We start from the raw sequence: 18,318 nt of genomic DNA on the forward strand, positions 1-18,318 counted from the left end.
TCTTTGTTGTAAATCAGGCTGTTGGGCACAGCCCACACATCATCCTGCCAAGGGCACTACAACACTTTCCCACACCAATGCCCGTTGGTCCCTGTCCTGAGAGCAAGTTAATACCTCATTCATTTCTATTGAAATGCTAATTACTGGCTGGCAGAAGTGGTGGAACAAAATACAGTTTTAGCTTCTAGGAACTTCAGGTGGGGGAACGTCATATTTCCAAAATATTTATCACAAAGCCAACTTCACCAGTGAATTTGGCTTGTAATTAATGGATGGCACTATGGGTGATACTGTCCACTTGTGGCAATTAGCGTACATGCCCTGAGCTGCCCTGGGTGCCATATGCTACACACTTATAGGTACTTTAAGTGTAGTAACCAGGGGTGTGCCACTTTCATCATGTTTAAAGCCAGAGTGTACCACTTTACCGCTGGTAAGCAAGGGCAAAGTGCACAGAGTTCTATGGCAAACAATCAAATACCAAACTCAATCTTCCGTTGATTAACAGTCAACCCTTGTGGTACTGCTTTTTATTTATAAGTACTATTCACAAAATGTTAAAGTTTTTCTTAAATATCTACCTTATATGACTGAGAGATCTGAGTAAGAACAGGTAAATTCAGAGTTCATTTAATGAATCAGTTCATAAGCTTACCTTTTTAAAATGACGTCTACGTGACTTGGTCTTCCTTGTCACTTAATCCAGAGTAACATGTTTCCCAGAGTAGGCAAGGGTTTTGCAACCTTATAAGTAGATGCACAAGTGCTCTATCTTCACAAATACATCAAATAGATAGAGTTCCTCATTGCGAGGCTGTGGGGGCTGACCGCCAACCCACCAGCCCCATGGAGAGGAGACCGCTGCGGAGCTGGCGATCCACCTCCTGGCCCTATTACAATGTTTCCACAGGGCTGACAGGCAGAAACCTCTATTTTTGGAGGTGTCCTCCAGTCAGCCTAGTGGAAACGGTGCAAAAAGAACAGATGATGGCCGGAATGAAGAACAAATCAAACATTCACCCACAGTCACAGATCTGAGTTCAATCCATCAGTTTTTTTGCTCTCCATGGCATTTCAGCTCAGGCCCAGCCATTTGCAAATTAGTCTTGAACCTACTCCCCATGGAAACAGTCCAGCCTAACTGCAAGGCCAGATCCTCCATGGACCAGAAACAAGCATCCCAGGGCCCGTTTTGGGCTTTCACCCATCATCAGACAGGCTAGCTTGAATCTGGTGGAATAGCGATCACCAGACCCATGTCTAGGCATACACTTTCCACTTAGGGTGACACATGCAAAAAGAACAGATGATGGATGGAATGCAGAACAAATCAAACATTCACTCCAGTCACAGATCTGGGTTTAATCCATCAGTTTCTTTGCTCACTATGCCATTCCAGATCGGGTCCCAGCCATATGCAAATCAGTCTCAATGCTGCTCAGTGGAAATAGTGCGGCAGCATTGGCCTCGGCTCCACATGGAACTTAGGCCAATGCTGTCGTACAAGGGGGGCCACCAGCACCCTGGTGATGCACATTGTCTGCCGTAGCAGACAGTGCACATTCCAAGGGTGCTGGGCAGGGGGCCCTTGCACTGCCCATGACTTGGTCGTGGGCAGTGCAGGGGCCCCCCTATAGCCCCTAGCACTGCCTTTCCACCAACCTTTTCAACGTGGGGTCCTCAGCATGAAAAGGATGACACGAACAGGACTGATGGTCAGCACCAAGAGGTGTCTGACCATGACTCCGACCACTGCCACACCATCGGGAACCATGTTTATGACCACCAGGGTCGAAGCCTGGCTGTCAAACCACCAAGAGTGCAGCAGTCCGACTGCCCCACCAAGTCTGGCAGTCATAACACCGGCAGACTCATAATGAGGCCCATAGCGGGCATCCAAACAGATTAGAAATTGACTGAATTCTTTGAATAGAAACCACAAGGGTGTGTTAAAGCTCATTAAAAGTTCAATAGATTATTTAAGTAAACGGTCAGTGCAGGTTTTAGTTTTCCACTTTGGAAATGAAAGTACTCGGAAGTTAAGGTGTGCGAAATTTAAGTTACATAAGGGAGACAGAGATAAATGCAACATTTTACACGTCATTAAAGTTCAAAATTATTTTTTTTCACGGCCATCACCTTGAAAAAACTTAGGGCCGTATTTATACTCTGGTTGCGCCGAATTTGCGTAGTTTTTTTTGACGCAAATTCGACGCTAAACTAACGCCAACTAACGCCATATTTATACTATGGCGTTAGACGCTTCGGGCGCCAAAGTGCCCGGAGTGTGCGTCATTTTTTAGCGTGAACCCCTTCCTTGCGTTAATGATATGCAAGGGAGGCGTTCCCGTCTTAAAAAATGACTCCCAGGCCTTTACGTGGTATTTATACTCCCGGGCAAAAATGACGCCCGGGAGTGGGCGTGGCCAAAAACGGCGCATTTGCGCCGCTTTTTAACGCCTGGGTCAGGCATGGCGTTAAGGGACAAGTGGGCTCAAAATGAGCCCAGAGTGCCCTCCCCTGCCCCCAGGGACCCCCCCTGCCACCCTTGCCCACCCCAGGAGGACACCCAAGGACGGAGGGACCCATCCCATGGACATTAAGGTAAGTTCAGGTAAGTATTTTTTTTTTTTTTTTTTGTGGCATAGGGGGGCCTGATTTGTGCCCCCCTACATGCCACTATGCCCAATGACCATGCCCAGGGGACAGAAGTCCCCTGGGCATGGCCATTGGGCAAGGGGGCATGACTCCTATCTTTACAATGATAGGAGTCATGTTGATGGGGGATGGGCGTCGAAAAAAAATGGCGCAAGTCGTGTTACGACGATTTTTTCGACGTAACCTGACTTGACCCATTTTAAGACGCCCATACGCCATTTTCCCCCTACGCCGGCGCTTTCTGGTGTACGTGGTTTTTTTCCACGCAAACCAGGCAGCGCCGGTCTGCTTGCGCCGGCTAACGCCATTCCATAAATACGGCGCCCGCATGGCGCTTCAGAATGGCGTTAGACGGCGCAAAAATTTTTGACGCTAAACTGCGTTAGCGCAGTTTAGCGTCAAAAAGTATAAATATGGGCCTTAATTTGCATCCTTCCTTTACCAAAATACATGAAAGATACTTTGGGCCGTATTTATACTCTGGTTGCGCCGAATTTGCGTCGTTTTTTTCGACGCAAATTCGACGCTAAACTAACGCCAACTAACGCCATATTTATACTATGGCGTTAGACGCTTCGGGCGCCAAAGTGCCCGGAGTGTGCGTCATTTTTTAGCGTGAACCCCTTCCTTGCGTTAATGATATGCAAGGGAGGCGTTCCCGTCTTAAAAAATGACTCCCAGGCCTTTACGTGGTATTTATACTCCCGGGCAAAAATGACGCCCGGGAGTGGGCGTGGCCAAAAACGGCGCATTTGCGCCGCTTTTTAACGCCTGGGTCAGGCATGGCGTTAAGGGACAAGTGGGCTCAAAATGAGCCCAGAGTGCCCTCCCCTGCCCCCAGGGACCCCCCCTGCCACCCTTGCCCACCCCAGGAGGACACCCAAGGACGGAGGGACCCATCCCATGGACATTAAGGTAAGTTCAGGTAAGTATTTTTTTTTTTTTTTTTTGTGGCATAGGGGGGCCTGATTTGTGCCCCCCTACATGCCACTATGCCCAATGACCATGCCCAGGGGACAGAAGTCCCCTGGGCATGGCCATTGGGCAAGGGGGCATGACTCCTATCTTTACAATGATAGGAGTCATGTTGATGGGGGATGGGCGTCGAAAAAAAATGGCGCAAGTCGGGTTACGACGATTTTTTCGACGTAACCTGACTTGCCCCATTTTAAGACGCCCATACGCCATTTTCCCCCTACGCCGGCGCTGTCTGGTGTACGTGGTTTTTTTCCACGCAAACCAGGCAGCGCCGGTCTGCTTGCGCCGGCTAACGCCATTCCATAAATACGGCGCCCGCATGGCGCTTCAGAATGGCGTTAGACGGCGCAAAATTTTTTGACGCTAAACTGCGTTAGCGCAGTTTAGCGTCAAAAAGTATAAATATGGGCCTTTATTTCCTTTACTCAAGAAAAACATGCATGGGCTCAATTGTATTGAGTTGATAACAGAATTCGGATTTTCTCATATTATTCATGCAGTTACTTTTGAAAATATTTTCAAATATTCCCACACTTTGTAGATGCACTGAAATCACGTTTTACAAGTTAACACATACTAAAAGTTATTTATTCATAGCTTTCATTTGTCTTATCGTGCTTAATATCAGTTCAATTTTATATACGTTTAGTACACTTTCTTTTCTTTTTTTATTTTAGGGATCCGAGGCTTTTGACTTATCGCTGGTGGATTTACTTTTATGGAGGAAACTTATTGTCATCAATACTATTGCTGCATTTCCCTGGCACACCTCCGCGCCTGTGGGATATAGGGTTCATTCACCAAAGTCACCACAGTTTCGAAATCAGATATCTCTGTACCAATATACAAAGGTAAAATGCAGGGATTTTTAACTTTTGACAAACTTCACAAGTTAATTTATTGTGATGTTTGTACACGTCGCAATTTTCTGTGGCCAAAACTTCCTGCAAAAAATGTTTTGTGCAGAACACTTTTACTTCAGAAAATTGTGTGCAAATTCTTCCACATAAACGTTTGTTTAGCAGGATTTTGCTCTGTCAAAACATAGTTTTGCTGGATTTGTCACCTTCTGTTATTTTCCTAATATTCATCACGTTTGCGAATTTGGCAAAGTAGCACATTCCATTTTGAATTACCGAATCAAAAGATAAATTATAGTGTAAACTTCAATTTAGTCTCTTCTCCAATGCCTATAAAAATAATGCCCCCATGCCCTATGGGGAATTTCTACACGGGATACCCATTTGTGCTGAAGCAGCTAACAATGTGAAATTGACACGGTTTTCTTTTCCAAGCTGGGTTTACAAAGGCACGATAATGATTCACCCAATATGCTAATAGTTAGCATATGAATATTATGTCTATAATAATTGTCACATCACCAAATAAAAGCATGAGCCTGCTTCAATATATTTTCAGTAGTGTCATATGAGTCACTTTGATCACATCCCCTCAAATTTTGAACCACTGTTAATTACAGCTAAGTAATTTTTGTTTCCAATTGTACAGCAGTCTTCAGTACACATGGATTTGATTACTGAATATTAAATGAATAGCATTAAGAAATGTTTTTCTTTGTATAAAGGGAAAGTGACAGAATCATTTTCAAACACTGCTAACTTACATTTTTCAGCATATTTATATCAGTCACTTTATTGTACAAATTCTTGGGCTTCTCACTGCTCCTGGGAGACAGGCAATTCCCAAACAAAAGACCCCAAATGCACTCATCATGTATCTCTCGGCCCACTGCTAGGTGGCTGAAAAGATTTGGCATTTTCTCTTTGAACTGAGCTTTAGCGTTCTAAAAACATTCAAATTTTTTAAATTCAGAAGGTAGTCCAGGTTAATACTGTGCATAAAACCCAAACACAGAATGATTTCCTGTGTGTTGGTTTTAAAGACATTTTATCAGCTTAATGACAGACATAAGGCAATTTAGCTCTATCGTAGCTTCTCTAGTCTGACCTTTGTTTTATGTTGATATTTTATTCCTCTGGCTGACATTTGCAAAAACTCTAATTAGTTTATCTCAGCTAAATAATGACTTAATATTCTCCAGACACTTCACTTGAAAATCTGCATGCTGATTTGAATGAGCGTTTCATGTATGATCGTGCTATGTGGTATGTAGAATAACTATAGTGAAAATATTGAGCTGTGACTTGTTTATTATCTTTCAGAAATTCAGCCAGTGTGGCGCCATGAAAGTCCTTCTTTAGAGGCATCAAGTAACAATTAGGCTGGAGAACCATGTTGGACAGGATCATAGCTTATAAAGTAGCAAAGGAATGATAGCTGAATGCCATGGAGTCTAGATTTTTTGGTGATTTGGGTTCTGAAAAAGAGGTTTGCTGTTCAGAGGTGAATTTATTCAGGTTTATTTTAGTGAGTCAATCCTGAGCTTGTTTTTATTCAGAGTGTTGGCGATGCTGATTAATATTGCCCACTTTGATTGTTTGCAGGTGGGTACTCAGTTTTTGAACTGGGATGAAGGAGAAGCAATTTCAGAATCGATTGGTTGCTGTAGCCTTTTCATATCTTAATGTAGAGTTGGGTATCATATAACTACTTCAGGATTTTGATACAACGAGAATCTGAAGTATACTACAAGGTACTAAATACAGGTTGAAGTGAAACAGGAGAGAGGATTATTCCTTGGGGTACTTCATTGTTACTGCAGTATAATGGACATGAAATCTTGAACTGCGTATGTGGACAAAATTGTGTGTTGGTGTTGCTGAAGTTGAACATATATACAACTGATATTAATACCTGGATGACAGAATATTTAGGAGTGAAAAATGGTCAAGTGTGCTGAAAAATCCTGACAGGTCGATATTAGGAGGCAGGCTTGTCTTTTACACCTGACAAGTAGGGTGCATTCTAAAACCTAGACAGTCACTGCTTTTGTCGAGTTGCATCTTCGAAAGCCTGATATTAGTTGAGTAGGAGGGAGTTAGTGTTGTTTTGTTCATGCATTTGTATAATGAATGTCCTTCTGCTTACCTCTAAGAGGAAAAGAAGATGTGTTAGTGGATGGTAATTGGCGATTCCTTCCAAGTTAAGATTCCTCTTTATCAGTATTATTTGGATTTGTAGAGTTTCAAATCCATTGGGCTTCGGTGGGATTCAAGGGTTGATGGTTGTTTAGTTTATGCTTTTGATGAGATGTCTGGTATTGTAGAACTTCCCTTAAAACAATTTATTAATGGTGTTGAACATGTCATTGTTGTGATATGGTTAATGCAATATTCGATGATCTTAAATAGTGCTCAGTTTCTCTTTGAACCTCTTTTGATGGCACAGGTCACTAATGTAGATTATGTTGTGCTATGTAAATACATCAAACAGGGTTTGATTTGGTAATGTATTCAGGAAGTTTGGAGTTATGGTATTTTGCTTCTTGGTTGTGGATAACTCGTTTGTTTTGAATTAGTGTTTTGGTGTACCCCCAAATAGGTGCCCAGGTTTCATGGCTTTCTAAGGATAGGGTAACAATTTTGCTTTTTAATGTATGGTTGACTGAATCTAAAGCAAGTTGATTTCAATTGAGTTTGTTGGTTGTTGTAACCAATGAAATGAGGTATAATTTGAGGGCCTTATATCCTGCTTTATGTTGGCTGTTCTTAGTGCATAGGTGGCTTGTGTACAATGTTGGATTTGGGCTGCATTGAAGTCCATTCAATAGAAGTGGTCACAAACTTAAGAGTGCTGTCATTTGTTCTGGTTGGCTATGTTATGTGTGACTTGATCTTAACAGTGCCAAGGATATTGAGTAGCCCTTCTATCATGATCTTGGTGATTAGGCTGAGCTAGAGATTAGGGATGTACGAAGTCCTATTCCTTGAACAATATGCAAATTATTTTGTGCTCCCCACTCCACGGAAAAGTGCAATGCAATCAACCTCTTATTTAGTGAAAAAGTACAAAACATCTGATAGCTTATCCGTAGTGTCATGTGAGTGTGAATGATGGAACCCTTTTTGCTCCTGATGAACTCTGTAAAGCTGTGGCATATGTTTTAGAATGTGGTGAAGAGCTTGTGGATTTAGAATGCTGAGTACGCTCTTACATGCACAAAAACAAAGACATGTAATACATGGCGCCATGTGTGGTGTAGTCATTGGCGGAACCCAGGCTAGGGAGAACGCTACAACTGGCGAAGAGATAAGGGATAAGTAATCCAAAGATAGACAGTGCTCTCCCTGAAAGTTTGCTGTGGTCCAAGAAAACTGTTTGTGCATGCCACGTGTGCCACCGTCAAAGTGCAGGATTGATGTTTGGCGTAAGTAGAGTCAAAGCACAACTTCAGCTGGTGTGAAGCATTTGAAGATAAAGAAAGCTTCATTGAGAAGTCTACGCATCCTTGGCCAGGAACCTACAAGCAAGGCCATACTGAGAGGTACAATGCTGCTACCCAATATTAAGTAATAGAGTGAATGGAGTGATAATGCTAAAGGCAGCCACAAACGGATATCAAAAAGAGTGTTAGTTGACAGAACAGTTGATAACAAAGCATACTTTATTACACTTACCATAGTCTCAAGCAGAAGAACTCTATGACCTCAGTGGTGGGCAATGAAACCCAAAAAGAAGCACAAGGGTTGTGCTTACTGAGCTGTCCAATAGCTGAAGTGGCACACCACCAAAGCTGCCGGGTGGCGGCTCGGCGCAACTCCAGAATCCTCCAGAAAGTGAAGGGCTTCAATGGAGACCAAGAAAGAGGTCACATTTCCACAGACTGTCCAAGATGACCCAGAGGGCAGAACATCACAAGGCCTTAGTGATAGTGCGCATGAACAAATTCACCAAGACCGGCAAGCGGAGATAGAGAGAACTCCAGTCACAGTGTCTGCCAATCCCATGAACAGTTGCACTGCTGCTGCCTTCCTGAAAAAAATACCCCTATTTGATACCACCAAAAAGCAAAATATTGGCAATAGATGGGCTGCTTGGAATATGACATTTGACGATCTCATTGATGAGCTTGAAGAAACAGATAGCCAAAAGATTATCAAATACCTGAAGAATCTTGTTGGGGATGGTATAAAAGAAGTCATATAGAAAATACTGCGAGCTGATGAAATTCAATACTGTCAAATTAAAGAAGCCAAGAATCTCAAGTTCAATCCAATGCCACTGTCTGCATGATACTTTTCACCTTTGACTGAAGGGTTTGAAAGAACACCCGGTCTTCTGCTGGTTCTGGATAGACCAAGATAGGGGCGACCCTTTCTAGTAGCCACAATGCTGCTTGACACGAAAAAGCCAATGCAAACCGTGCCCTCCAGAAGGAGTCCTAGATGGAAAAAGACCCCAAAAATGGGAAAAACCTCTAAAACAGGAACTCCTGAAAAAGAGGAAAAAACTGAATGAAAACTGGAAAAACTCACAGTCAGAGGAACAGAAACTTGAAAACAAACAACAAACAGGAACGAAGATCACCACCAAGAGGAAGTGTTTGCAACGGTCGGTAGAAGATCGAAAGCCCAAGAAAACAGAGAGTTTCCTTTATAGAAGACAGAGAAGGCCAGTCAAGGATGGCTCTTACTTTGTCAGGGTCCATGGATACTCCTGTTTGATTGATATTGAACCGCAAATACTTCACTTCGGTCTTGTGGAATTCACACTTCTCTGGTTTGCAATATAATTGGTTCTTTTTGAGTCTTTCCAAAACCTGCCTGTAGTACATGCCCAGTATGTTGCTCAGGATTATGGAAGTATATCAATATGTCATACAGATAGATTACTACATTGTGATTTAACAAGTCAGAGAACAAGGAATCCATGAATCGTTGGAAAACAGAAGGTGTATTGGTTAATCCAAAAGGAATAACACAATATTCATAGTGTCCAAATGGAGTACGGAAGGCTGTTTTCCATTCATCTCCTTTCTTGATACGCAGGATGAGAGGCACCTCTTAAATCCAATTTAGTGAACATCCTGGCTCCTTTTTTGATGTCCTATATATCCCGAATCAAAGGTAAGGGATAACGATCTTTGATTGTTATTTTATTGAGTCCACGAAAGTTGACACATGGACCCAGATCTTTCATCTTCTCGGGAATGAAGAAAATAGGAGCCCCAGCAGGAGATTAAGAAGGAGTAATTAACCCATTCTTTAAGTTGTCATCCAGGTATTCTTTGAGTACCTTTTTTCTTGATCTGTCAAAGAAAATATTTGACCAAATGGAACTGTCTCATTCGAAACCAAAGGAAGAGCACAGTCATAGATTCGATGAGGAGGTAAGATGGGATGACTAGGTTTCTGAAAGATGTCAAAATACTCCTGGTAACAATCTGGTACTCCTTGAATCATATTTATAGTGTTATTGGAATTCTGAGGGGACTGATAGAATCTTTTGGGAGACCAATATGAGATGGTAGAATAGCATTTTTGCTGACAAAACTGAGATGTTAAGGATACTGTTCTTGTTTCCCAATTGATATAAGGGTTGTGCCGGGTTCACCAAGGTATTCCTAAAATCATCGTTTGATTAGGCAAGGATATAAAATCAAAAGCAACATGTTCTTGGTGCCTTTAAAAATTCAAACAGAGTGTAGGAGTAGAAGCAACCACAGGCCCAGGGGTTAAAGGAGAGCCATCTACCGTGTGTACTTGCTCTGGGGTTTCCTTAGTAATACGTGGAAACCGCTTATTCTTAGCCCAGGTCTCTTCTAAATTGATACCACTAGCTCCACCGTCTACAAGAGCAAAGAGTTGTTCTTCCTGACCTTGTGAACAGTGTAATGTGACTGAAAGGATAAACAAGGTGGATATATTTTCTCTGGAGGAACATATTGATGGTACCTCAGCTCCTCCCATCTCCTTCCTCCTTACAACGGACGGGAGTTAGCGTTTCCTGAAGGTCTGGAAGGGCGAACAGGGCAACAACGAATCAGATGGCCAGCCTTGCCACAGTAAAAGCAAAGGCCCTTTGGTCCTCTATCCTCCTTTTCAGACTCAGAAAACGGACCACAGACTAAATCAATCTGCATGGGTTCTTCTGTAGTGGATGGAGAAGCTTCAGAATGGGCTTCATGAGTTCACCGACTGATGGTACGGTTAACTTCAGGCTGATATGGTACTCGCATTCTTCTTCTTTCCATCTTACGCTCTTGTAATCTATATTCAATGTTCATGGCTTGGTCCGTTAGTTCCTTTAAGGAACGGGTTGGAGTAGAATGTACTAACTCATCCTTGATTTCTTCACGCAGTCCTCGGCGGAACAAAGTTACAAAGGTGCGTTCCACCCAGGTGGTTTCGGCTGCCAACTGTTTAAAGCGGGTTATATACTGCAAAACGTCCTAATTGCCCTGTTGTATATCATATAAGGCCTCCTCTGCGGTGCTTCTAACCCAGGCCTTTCAAACATTTGCTTGAAAAGTTTCAAGAAGGCAGGATAATTATTCAGGACGGGATCTTCTTCAGAAACAAAGGGAGTTGCCTACGCATGTGCAGGGCCAGAGAAGGCACTGATCACATAACCCACCATAGCCTTATTGAAAGAAAATTGTAGCGGACGGAAAGCAAAGAAGACCGTTAGGGCACCCAGAAACTCCTTTATCTTCTGAGGATCCCCAGAATATCGAGGTGTAGCAGCAGATACTGGTGGCACATCCATTGACCGGGAGTACAGAACTTGTCTTAGTGCCGTATTTTCAGCCCGCAATTGCTGTAACGCTTGAGCTTGTTGGTGGGCGGTCTGCAGTATGGCTTGTGCATTTTCTAAAATGTCTCCCTGTGGTCCTTCCATGGTCTTGCAATGCGGATTCTTTCGGCATTACAATCTGTCACGGTCTGTATGATGCTTCTCACCTTTGACTGAAGGGTTTGAAAGAGCACCCAGACTTCTGCTGGTTCTGGATAGACCAAGATAGGGGCGATCCTTTCGAGTAGCCATGATGCTGCTTGATAGGAAAACGTCAAAGCAGACCGTACCCTCCGGAAGGAGTCCCAGAGGGAAAAAAAAACCAAAATGGGAAAAACTTCAAAAACAGGAACTCCTGAAAAAGAGGAAAAAACAGGAATGAAAACTGGAAAAAAGAGGAAAAATTCACAATCAGAGGAACAGGAACTGGAAAACAAACGACAAACAGGAGCGAAGATCACCACCAAGAGGAAGTGTTTTTAATGCAAGGCAGAGCAGGACTGAGTGACTGATATACTTGAAGACTGGAAGTGACAACAAAGGAAAACGAAACAACACTATCTTGGATTGGGAAAAGGCCCATAGAAGAGAATGGGAAAAAAGTAGCAGTATAAGAGAAAAAGGGCATGCTGGGAAAAAGGAACAGAAGAAGACAACATGGAACCCTGCAAGAAGACAGCATGGAGACCAGAAAAAAGAAAAAGACTAGAGCACAGAAAAACAGAAGAAAAAGAAAAAGGAAAGGAGTCCACCACCAACAGAAAATAAAAAACATTACAAAGACAGGTAAGGATGCTCTGATAATCAGAGTCGATTTCCGACTGCGGCTGTACAGAGAGACGCATCGATTAAGCACGGCGTCACATCCAATGCTGAACGTAGATTACAAAAGGTGCATTTTCAATCAAGAATGGCAAAGAGTTGGTGAAACCATAGACAAATTTGTTGGTAGATTGGATATGCTTAACAAACACTGTAAGTTTAATAAATGTAATGATGAGAAAATGATTAGTCTCAGACTTGTTTACGGATGCCTGTCAGATTCACTCAGGTGACAAATGCTGAGGGAAACCCTTAGTCTGGAGCAACTTCTCATGGCTGCTGGAGGTGAAGAGGGTGCTGATCAAGGATGCTCCTAACATGGAGAAGGGATTTACCCAAAATAAGTCAGTCATGAACATGAAAAGCAAAAGAGACATAAAGTTGAAGTACACAAGGGGATGTCTCCAAGAAAAAAGAAGTTGTGTTTCAGTTGTGGATTGTTTTATCCACACAAAGGTAAATGTCCCGCCATTGGACAGATGTGGAGAGGCTGTGGCAAGGAGAAACATTTTGTAATGGTTTGCAAGAAGAAGGAAAGAGTGAGTGCATCAAGACGGGAAGCTAAAATGGTGGACCGAATGTTCCAGAAGCAAGGCTCAAAGCACGCTCATAAGGCCAAACAATATCAGTTGAGGTAAATCAACACTCAACAAAGTTGATTGTCATCTAAATCAACATCAATAAGATTGGATCATCATATTGATTGAAAGTGAAGAAGATGGTTGTCCATTGTTGATGTTTACCTCCAAAAAATGTACGCATGTTGGATGGCTGCATATGAAGAAAAATACCTGTCATAGATAAGTCAATATAATAAATCACCAAAGTCATTCAAAGATTGTCCAAAGATTACACGGAAAATAAAGGGCTGTTCAATAACTTTCATTATCGACAGTGATGCATCTATAAATTTTATGCCCAAGAAGGAATAATATTAACTATCTTCATTGCCACGACTGACACCATTGAAAACTAAAGTGTACTCATGTGTTGCATTGACACCTTTGAAAAGTAAAGGTTCATTCGTAGTGACAATGGGACATAAAAAGACAAAAATACATTTGCCCATCCATGTGCTTTAAGGTACGGACTCATATGCCTATTTACTTAGCTTCAGCACATTTGAGGAAATGGGACTGATCTCAGTGAACTTCAACAAGAATGCTCATCAGAAAATAATAAGTCAGTGTCCTTTGCTGTTTTAATGGGTTAGGAAAACTTAAGACTATGCAAGTACAATTTCATATTAGTGAGAATGTCCGTCCTGCTTCTCAAAGATACCAAAGAAGTGCATTTCATTTACAAGAAGCAGTTGAAAAGGGACTCAATGCATTAATTAAACATCAAGCTGGTCTAACGCCATGGATTTTCTTTATAGTGGTAACACCCAAAAAGGACAATGAAGGAGCTGTACACCTCTGTGTGGATATTCATCAAGCAAACAAGGCATTTGAAAAACAATGACATCCAGGTCTGCACATTACTGACAAGGTGACACTATTGAATGGTGTGAAGGCCTTCTCTCGCCTTGATTTAAATAAAGGATACCATCAGTTGGAACTTGAGGAGAATTGCAGGTACAATACAACCTTTTCTGTACGTATTGGTCTTTTTCAATAAAAAAGACTAAGGCCCTCATTACGACCCTGGCAGTGGGTGATAAAGTGGCGGTAATACCACCAACAGGCTGGCGGTAACTACCACCAAATTATGACCATGGCGGTGATATCTCCAAAAGACAGCCAATGTACCACACCGACCGACAGGGCGGAAACAACAGTCACCAAAGCGGTAGCCACCTACAGCCAGGCGGAAGACAAAGTTCCACCCACCATATTAAGACCCTTCAATCCTCCACTTTTTCGGGGGCAGTACCAATGTCATCAAAAGCCTGGCGGAAACAGAGCACAGAAGTCAAATGACTCACCATTGGGGACACAGGGAAGAACCACGCCGCCATGGAACCCGAACTACATGTTTTCCCGATGATCTTCTACGTCATGCTCCACCACGAACACCAACGCCGGTGAAGACGACAACGGTGAGTACAGCCGCCTGGCACACAAGGGAGGGGGAGAGGAAAATGAGAGTGACACACACACACCATACACACAAGCAGATGCACAAGAAAATCAATTTTTCAATGATAATCGGCAAAATAATACAAGGGCGACAGGAATTGACTACAGTGATTGTAGGAAGATCAACATCAAAAGTAATAAGTCAACATGCCAATGCAACAGATATGCACAAATGTACAAAAAAGGGACACTGCCCAGTCCATAGTTCACAGGGCCCACATGGCCACAGGGCAAAATCCAAGGCCCCATTCGATTCCTGCACCAATACGGAGGGAAAACTTCAGGGGCATCAGTTGCAAATAGGCAGGCACCTCAGGGGGAGGTGGGGGCACCTCAGCCGGATGCGGAAACAAGACCACTGGTTCTGGAGGGGGCAACATGCCATGTGCTTGGTCTTGGGGAGTGCAAGGCCACAGTCTCCCGAGTGGGTGACTTGACCACTGGTTCTGGAGGGGGCAACATGCCCTGTGCTTGGTCCTGGGGAGCGCAAGGCCACAGTCTCTCCACCAACAGGGACCTCCCATCGGAGGAGGTATCTGAGTCTGTGTTGTCCCCTCCAGTCTCCACCGTGGTACTCCCCTCGCACTCTGTCCAACTGGTGCCCTCAGCGTCAGTGGACTCTGCCTCCAGGGTCCTGTGGGATGCAGCTCTCTCTGTCACTGGTGCCTCTGCTCCTCTGCAGATGATGGTAATGCACATAAGGACAGGATGACAAAGCAAGAAAGTGGGAGAGAGAGACAAATGATACAATGGGTTTTGGTTACTGTACTGAGACCCCTATAGTACACACAAAACTGCATTTCTCTCTTTTCTTCTTTGTTATGAGGTTTGGGGACAAGTACAACTGGACTAGTCCAGGGGCTATCAGAAGGCTCAATAACTCCAAGATCTCACACTTTTTGAACTTCAGCTTTTATGCAATCTCTGACATGGTCAGGCTGCCTGTAAATTTTACTTCTGACTGGTAAACTGTCTCCAGTATCAATTGTATGTTCACACCAAGTAGTTGTACCAGGTGTGAGTGAGTAGAGTTCAGAAAACTGATCAAGGAGATTCTTACAGTCTTCCTTCTGCTCAGCAGTAAGGCAGTCTGCCAGAACCACTCCCTCCACTAAAACATCAGTTTCAGTGTTGGAGAAGAGATCAGGGAGAGGGTCACTCTCTTTTTCCTGTCCCTCATCTGTAGCCATGAGCAGGGTTAAGTCAGCCCTGTCATAGTAAGGCTTTAGGCAATTGACATGAAGCACCCTAAGGGGGCTTATGGCAGTTCCCAGGTCCACCAAGTAGGTGACCTCACCCCTACAATTGTATGGGGTCCACTCCATTTGTCCTGGAGTGCTCTTGGGGCCACAGGCTCCAATACCCACACCTTCTGTCCTGGGCGGTACTCTGTCAGGACAGCCTTCTGGTCAAACCATTGCTTTTGGAGCTCTTGGCTGGCCTGAAGGTTTTTGCTGGCCTTTTTCATGTACTCAGCCATCCTACTTCTCAGGCCAAGTACATAGTCCACTATGTCCTGTTTTGGAGCTTTTAAAGGTTGTTCCCAACCCTCCTTAACAAGAGTAAGTGGACCCCTAACAGGGTGACCAAGGAGGAGTTCAAAGGGGCTGTAGCCCACTCCTTTTTGGGGTAACTCCTTGTAGGCGAAAAGGAGGCATGGTAATAGGACATCCCATCTTCTTCTGAGTTTTTCAGAGAGTCCCATAATCATACCTTTGAGAGTTTTACTAAACCTCTCAACCAGTCCATTAGTTTTTGGGTGATAAGGGGTGGCGAACTTGTATGTAACACCACACTCCTTCCACATTGCTTTTAGGTATGCAGACATAAAGTTACTATATCTGTCTGATACCACTTCCTTAGGGAAGCCCACTCTGGAAAAGATTCGCAGGAGGGCCTTTGCCACTGCAGGAGCTGTAGTGGTCCTTAAGGGGATAGTTTCTGGGTACCTTGTGGCATGGCACAACACCACAAGGATACACCTATTGCCAGAAGCTGTTGGAGGTTCAAGGGGGCCAACAATATCCACCCCTACCCTTTCAAAGGGCACCCCAACCACTGGTAGTGGCATTAAGGGGGCCTTTGGAGTGCCATCAGTGTTGCCACTGGCTTGGCAGGTGACACAGGAGTGACAAAACTCCTTTGGGTCTTCTGACATATGGGGCTAGCGAAAATGTGGAACAAGTCTGTCCCATGATTTACTTTGGCCTAAATACCCAGCTAAAGGGATGTCATGAGCCAGAGTTAGGAGGAATTCCCTGTACTGAAGGGGAATGACCGGTCTCTTGGTGGCACCAGGTTAAGGGTCCCTTGCTTCAGTATAAAGGAGATTGTTGTCCCTGTAAACTCTGTGTGTGTCAGTGATATCACCATTTTGCTGCTCAATATCTTGCCTTTTGAGGCCCTCCAATGTGGGACTGGTTTGCTGTGCCACACTCAGCTCTTCCCTGGCAGGCCCCCCTGCACCCAAAAGCTCAGCTGTATCAGCTTCCATCTCCTCTGGTGTAGGTTCTGCACAGGGAGAGAATTCCTCTTCCTCAAAAGGGGAATCATCGGTGGAGGGAGTGATAGTGGACAAGAATTTGCACTTCCTACCCCTAGTTTTTGGGAGCACTTGGTCCATTGTTCCAGCATCCAAGTTTCCCTGTCCTCTTTGTTTCTTGGCTTGAGCCCTGGTAAGAGCAAGGATGTGCCCTGGAATGCCTAGCATTACAACATGGGCCTCCAACTCCACTTCAGCCCAAGCTGAAGTCTCTAAACCATTGCCTAGCAGTCTTACTACAGGTAAATCAGTGGCTGTCACAACTTTCTTTGGACCAGTAATCCCCCCACCCCAGTTGAGATTAACAACAGCCATGGGGTGGCTTACAGTGTTGCTATGGGCGTCTGTCACTTGGTACTGGTGACCAAGTAGGTGTTGCTCAGGGGCAACCAGTTTGTCAATCACCATGGTGACACTGGCACCTGTGTCCCTGTAGGCTTCAACCTGAACACCACTAATTAGGAGTAGCTGCTTGTACTTATCCATGTTGAGGGGTCAAGCAACTAAAGTGGCTAGGTCAATGCCACCATCAGAGACTAAAACAGCCTCAGTGATCTCCCTAACGAGACCAACCCCAACCACATTACCAATGGTGAGCCCAGCTACACCAATTGACTGGCTATTAGTAGAGTTTTTCCCACCACCACTGCTATTACTAGGGGCACTAGAGGTTGCAGTTGGGGTTGTGGTGGTGGGAGGCTTGGTGTTTCTTTTTGGACAATGAGGATCATTTGCCCAATGCCCTTTGGCTTTACACATATAACACCAAGGTTTCTTATCGTTGTGTGAAGAGGATTTGGACCCACCATCCCAGAGGATTTTTGTGGATCTGATGAAGGCTCTGATGATTTTCTATCTTTGTCCCGACCCTTGTCATGTGACTTACCATCCTTCTTCTTGCCATCCTTGTCACCCCTGTATGAGTTTTTCTGCTCACCCTTGTTCCGACCCATTTGTCTGCCTTCTTTCCCAATTCTTGAGGAGAGGTCAGATCTGAGTCCACAAGATACTGATGTAACAAGTCAGACACACAATTATTCAAAAAATGCTCTCTCGGAATCAAGTTGTATAGGCCTTCATAATCAGTCACGTTACTGCCATGTAACCAACCTTCTAGGACCTTCACAGAACAGTCCACAAAGTCTGTCCAGTCCTTTGATAATTCCTTTCGGGTCTCTCTGAACTTAAGTCTGTACTGTTCAGTGGTTCAGCCCAGACCATCTAAGAGTGCATTTTTAAGAACCTGATAATTATCTGCATCATCCTCTCTGACAATAAGAAGTCTGTCTCTCCCCTTGCCAGAGAAGGATAACCAAAGGATAGCAGCCCACTGTACATGAGGGACCCTCTGAACTTTACAGGCCCTCTCAAGTGCAGCAAACCACTTGTTGATGTCATCACCATCCTTGTAAGGAGGGATAACCTTATGCATATTTCTAGAATCAAATGAAGGTTCCCTAACATTTGTATTCCTAAAGCTGCTGCCACCACCATGGGGAACTAACCCCAAACCCTGCCTGTCTATCTCAACAGCCAGGGATTCCCTGTCTAAGGCCACTGCATTAGCTTCTGTCTGGCCCC

The sequence above is a fragment of the Pleurodeles waltl genome, chromosome 4_1 (assembly GCF_031143425.1).
Source record: "Pleurodeles waltl isolate 20211129_DDA chromosome 4_1, aPleWal1.hap1.20221129, whole genome shotgun sequence".
Taxonomy (NCBI): domain Eukaryota; kingdom Metazoa; phylum Chordata; class Amphibia; order Caudata; family Salamandridae; genus Pleurodeles; species Pleurodeles waltl.